This window comes from Vulpes lagopus, chromosome 16, assembly GCF_018345385.1.
Source record: "Vulpes lagopus strain Blue_001 chromosome 16, ASM1834538v1, whole genome shotgun sequence".
Taxonomy (NCBI): Eukaryota; Metazoa; Chordata; class Mammalia; order Carnivora; family Canidae; genus Vulpes; species Vulpes lagopus.
The window spans coordinates 53,995,512-54,001,511 of NC_054839.1; positions in this window are offsets into that span (position 1 = coordinate 53,995,512).

Consider the following 6,000-nt stretch of genomic DNA (forward strand, 5'->3'; position numbering starts at 1 on the left):
CCTACATCTAGATGTAGGGGAATAGATCAAGGGCTTCTGCTTTCTCCAGGTTCAAGAAGGCAACAGAGGTGGTATCAGTTGGCTTACGAAACACCTACAATCTCAAGTTATTGTACATTCAAAAGACATTTATAGAAGAACATATAGGGAGAAAGTTACTTGACAGTGGTCTTGTTGATGATTTTTTGGATTTGATACCAAAAGCACAGTCAACAAAAGCAAAAAAAAACTCAACAAGTGGGACTACATAAACTAAAGAGCTTCTGTACAACAAAGGAAACAACCAACAGAAGGAAAGGCAACCTACCAAATTGGAGAAAATATTTGCAAAGCCTATATCCAATAAGAGGTTAATGTCTGTGTATAACTCCATAGCGAAAAAACAAATACTTTGATTAAAAAAGGGGCCAAGGATCTGAATAGACGTTCTTCCAAAAAGGACATACAGATGTCCAACAGGTTCTACAAGGGAGTGCAAATCACATCATATCAAACACATCAAAACTACAATGAGGTATCACCTCACACCTGTTATAGAAAGACTATCCTCAAAAGGATAAGAGAAAGTGTTGGTGAGGTGTGGAAAAAGGAAATCCTTGTGTACTGTTGGTGGGAGGGTAAATTAATGCAGCAATGAAGGAAAACAATATGGAGGCTCCTCAAAAAATTGAAAATAGAATTACTATATGATCCAGCAGTCCCATTTCTGGGTCCAAAGGAAATGAAATCAGGATATTGAAGAGTTATCTGCGCTCCCGTGTTCAGGGCAGCATGATTCACAATAACCAAGATACAGAAACAACCTTAGTGTCTACAACAGATGAATGATTAAGAAGATGTGGTACGTATATATATAAAATGGAATATCATTCCACTATCAGCGAAGAAGGAAATCCTGTCATATGCAACAGCGTGGATGGATGGACCTTGAGGCATTACACTAAGTGAACTAAGTCAGAGAAAGACAAATACTGCACGATCTTACTTATATGTAGAATCTAAAAAAGGCAAACTCATAGCAACAGAGAGCAGAATGGTTGCCATGGGCTGGGGCATGGGATAAATAGGGAGATGTAGGTCAAAGGGTGCAAACTCTTAGTTTTTACTTCTGGGTACCCAATATGCAGCACAGTGACCATAGTTAGCAGTACCATATTATTATTTTTTTTAAAAAAATATTTTATTTATTTATTCATGAGAAGCACATACACACAGAGAGAGAGAGCCATAGAGACACAGGCAGAGGGAGAAGCAGGCTCCATGCAGGGAGCCCGACGTGGGACTTGATCCCGGGACTCCAGGATCAGGCCCTGAGCTAAAGGTGGTGCTAAACCACCGAGCCACCTGGGCTGTCCAGCGGTACCATATTATATACAGGAAAGTTGCTAAGAGAGTTGATCTTCAATGTTCTTACCACAAAAAAAAAAAAAAAAAAAATGGTGATTCTATGAGATGATGAAGTGTTAACTAAACTTCTTGTAATCATTTTGCGACGATTATATATAGGAGGACCAACTTATCAGTTTGTATACCTTAAATGTATACAATGTTATATGTCAATTATATCTCAATAAAGCTGGAAGAAAATTAAATAAGAAAAAATAATAACAAAAATCCCTGTTAAGTTCAATTGGCTCAATCCATTTGTGATTATGCACCCATGTGTTTTACTTTTTGTTTTTGGTTATATCTCATTATAGGGCTCTTGGCCTGGGGCTCAGGGGTTCTGGGCCCCTGAGAGATTTTATGTCATTACAGACCCTTTCCAACAATGGAAATATGAATTTCCATTAGAAATATGTTTCTAATGGAGTTTCTAATGGAAACTCATATTTCCTAGATACCTAGGCTCATGTAAACTGTGCTGGCTTACAGGCACAGACCATTTAGGGAGCACTGAGAAGCCTGGGGTTAGGAGGGAAAGGAAATAACATTTATTGAGTTCTTGGCGCTGTGCATTTTACACTCACTTTAATCTCTAATTATTAGTATGCCAAAGAAAAAATTCTATCCATTTTACAGACAAGATAACTGAAGTGTACAGAGGGCAGATGACGTTCCTGCAATCACCCAGCTAGCAAGAAGGCTCAGAGTTGGCATCCAAACCTCAGTCTGTCTGCCTGACACCCAACACAATCAAGGCCAGGCTCTTTCAAACACAGGTGATGCTTCCCCCGAAAGGAGCCTCCTACCACCAATGGGCCCCTGCAGCCACACCAGCCCCTCATGTGAGATCACTCTGTGCTCTGCTGGAAGCCCACCAAGATCACCACGTTGTCAAAGAAAGGAGCCTCCGAGCCTCTGCAGTCTGAAACATCTCACTTTGATCTTGGTGCAGAGCTTGGGCTCACCCTGGACCCTCTGGGCCTTGGGCATGTTGGTCATCAAGGTCCACTTGACCCTATTCCGTATTTCGCTCTGCTGCGTCCCTGCCATTTTGCTCTGCTGATGAGAATATTACATGGGGCCGAGCTGAAAGCTCTCCTGCAGCCCTAGGAGATTGCATCTATTGCAACTTCCTTATCTGTGTGTTCTTTCATTCTATCAGACAAGGAAATTAAATAGGTCTGGCACCATTTGCTCTCCAGAAAGCTACTTTGGCTGCTAAATCTACCAAAAAGGGTGGATTTATTTGGGTGTTTCTCTCCGAAGTGAGTGAACAGGCCTTTTCAGAGCTGCCCGCAATTAGCCAAAAGGCCTGAGCTGCCGTGCCAGGCCCACCTGTCAAAGGATGGCAGCCAAATGGGGCAGATGGGATCTGAGCAGATCACCTCTTAATTTAGCCTCAGAGTCCTTTCCCACTCTGTTCTGAGTGCCCCTGGACATAGGAAAACCGTGGAAGGCAAGAACGTGAGTCTGAGAAAAATATCCAGGAGACTGTGCATTAAAAACTCACCTCCAGACCACAACAGTAATTCTTTAGAAAAAAAAAAAAAGGCTGAAAACCAAAATTAAATATTGGTTTTACTCGTGCTGCCTGGAAGGCTCTCCCTTGCCGTGTCCTCTTTGTAAATAAATGTCTACCTCTCCATCCTAAAGGTCATCCCCTCTCAGGAGCTTTTCCCAGCACTGCCTCCTCTACCCCCCTCCTCAAGCAGAGCCCGCTGGTGCTGCTTTTGTGCATCCTTAGCATATTGAAATGACCTCTTGGCGTAAATGTGGGTTCACATTATTGTATATTTTTAATTTTGACCTGCTCCAAGAGGGAGGTAAGGCGGATTGTAAATATACAATTAAAATATGAAATAAGTCACAGACTTTAAAATAGGTGACAAAATCGGGGCTAGAAACGTAAGAAAAAACAAAGAATGAGGTCTATGTATAGAATACATATTCTGGGGTCTTCTACTCAGGCTTCAGGTGGGCCATGGCTTCTGCCCTAAGCTTTACAGTAACCAACCCAACCCTTGACGGGTCATTAACAGTTTCCTCAGCAATATCCTCGGAATGGAGTAATACATTTCATGAGGCTGTGTTATGAAACAGACTTTACTGTCCACCTATGGCATCACACCTAAGTGCCCTTAAGGGTAAGCAATTCTGCAGGTGGCCCATTGGATGAGATCTAGCCACACAGTTTCCTGTTGGCCTGGCTAGATTCACAGACAGGCTCTCCTGAATCACAGGAACTGCAGGTCTTGCTGGGCCTCAGTGGAGATTTGGGTCCGTGTTAGGTAGTGGTCATGAAGGATGTTCATGCTCATCATTACTGAGCATCTGAGCTCCCTTCCTCGCTTTGTGGAATTCCCTGAGCTAAGATAGAGCCTCTCTACCATTGTGGAAGCTCAAAGCGACAGCTGCTTGCTCCGTCAGCCCCCTTTGCAACTGGGAAGCCAGCAGATGACCCAGGCACCACCAACTTGCCCCAGAGTTATGATGACGGCATAGGTAGTGGCAGTAGCTGCAGAAGGATGACCTTGTGAGGGGCTCCGGCAACCCCCCTGACTGCTGGCTCTCAGCGACCGATTCAGCAGTTATCCGTAGTGTAGACTGTGACCTCCCCATTTGACCCACGCCACTGTCCTGGCTGCAGGACCCCGAACCTGGTTCCCCTGCCTGCCTGGTGATTCTGTGTACCTCTCAATATCCTTGTAATGAGTTTATTTTCTGCTAAAATCAGCCTGCGTTAGTTCCAGTTGCTTGCAAGAAAGAGCCCGTCTGATTCACACAGCTCCTCTACTCTGCCTCCTGCGACTTGCACACAGAGCAAAGGGAAGTCAAACTACTCTGAAAATCAGGGCTATGTAAGGACATAAGGACACAATCCAGGTGGGTCCACGGAGAGTCCCTGAGAAACATGGATGGAAGAATCGAACAGACAAGAGGAGACTGTTCCAGGGCTGACCCACCTGGAATCTCAAAGCCTAGATTTGTACAATAGGGTAGCCAGTGAGCACATGAGGCTATTAAATAGGGTAGCCAGTGAACACATAAGGCTGTTAAAATATGAATTTATTTAAAATCCAATACAATCAAAAACTTATTTTCTCAGGTGCGCTAGCTGCATATCAAGCATTCAGTAGCCACCTGCGCCTAGTGGCTCCCGTTTTGCACAGCCAAGATACAGAATAGTTTCCTCACTGCAGAAAGTTCCATTGGACCCTGCTGGCCTCGAACCTTGAGATTCCAGGTTGAGTGACAGGATTAATGCCTTTGTCTGGTCCCATCCATCTTCCTGGTGGCTGCGGAGGCTAGGAGTACAAAGGCAGTGGGGCAGCAGTTCTGTGCTTCTCCATCTTGGTGGACCCCAAATCCATACCAGCTGGCAAGTCCAGGAAACACTGGGTGTGCCCTGTGAGAAATGGTGGAGGTGTGGGGAACCCCGATTACCCTTCTGCGTCTCTGTCTCGTTTATGTTCCTTATACTGCTTGTTGTTAGCTGCCTCCGGGGGAAACAAAAAGTAAAGGCAACTTAGAATCTAGTCCTCTCCATCCTCCTCATTGTTCTGGCACCTGAACCGTGCTGAACCGTGCTCTGCAAGGGACGGAGGCTGCCTCATGCGGAGACATGTGTCAATGGTGGCGGCTCTGTGCTTACCCAGGACCTGACACAGTGCTTGGCATAGTGGAAGTATCCAGCAAGCATCCACTGGGGTGACACAGATCTAATGCAGACCCCCCCCCCCACCCAGGGACCTGATGTAGGACAGTCAGATCATTTTCATGCCAAATATTATCTTTCATTCAAGGGATGACAGAGACCGTATAATAATGATGACATGATGGTGTATGAAAAAAAAATGGGAGTATAGGGTGTAAGTTTATTATCATTGGAATTATGGAAAAATATATACCATATATATATGGTTAAGAATATGGTCAAGAATATGTTCAGACAGATGTGATCCCTTCTGTGAAATGAGAGCAGTGATTGTGCCTACTGTTTGGGTTATATGAGGAATCAATGAGATAATGCACAGAGAACATTTAGGACAGTCCGTGGCGCGTGATAAATGCTAAGTACAAGATGGCAATCACTGTCTTTTGCTCTAGAAATCTGCAGGACAATACAAGGTCAAGGATCCTTGGCATCCTTTTCATGTTATCTCTTTGGTCCCCTCTCCTAGGGACAGGGATGGAAGGGGCTGAGGAAGGGGCTGAGGCAGGGGTAGTTTCTGGATCCCGTCAGCCCCAGCCCTCTGCCCACAGGGCCGAGATGCTAAGTCTCCCTTGCGAGCTCCCTCCAGGAGGAGGTTGCTGCCAACCTTCTTACACCATTTTATTTTATTTACTTGTTTATTTTTTTCTTCCGCCGTTTTACACTTCTTGGTTTAAGCCATGGAGGTTTGGAGGGATTTTTTTTTTTTAATTACAAGTCTGTCATTTTTGCAAATGATTTTGCTCTTTGCAGCAATTCCACCCAAAACAAACACACTCTCCAGTTTTCTTTCTGTTGCCCCGTCTCCTCCCTTCCGTTCACAGCCTGCAGCTGTTAAGAGGACCTCAGTCAGCAACCTGCGAGGACTCAAAGAGCCGCCCCCTCCTCCCTCCCTCTCTCTG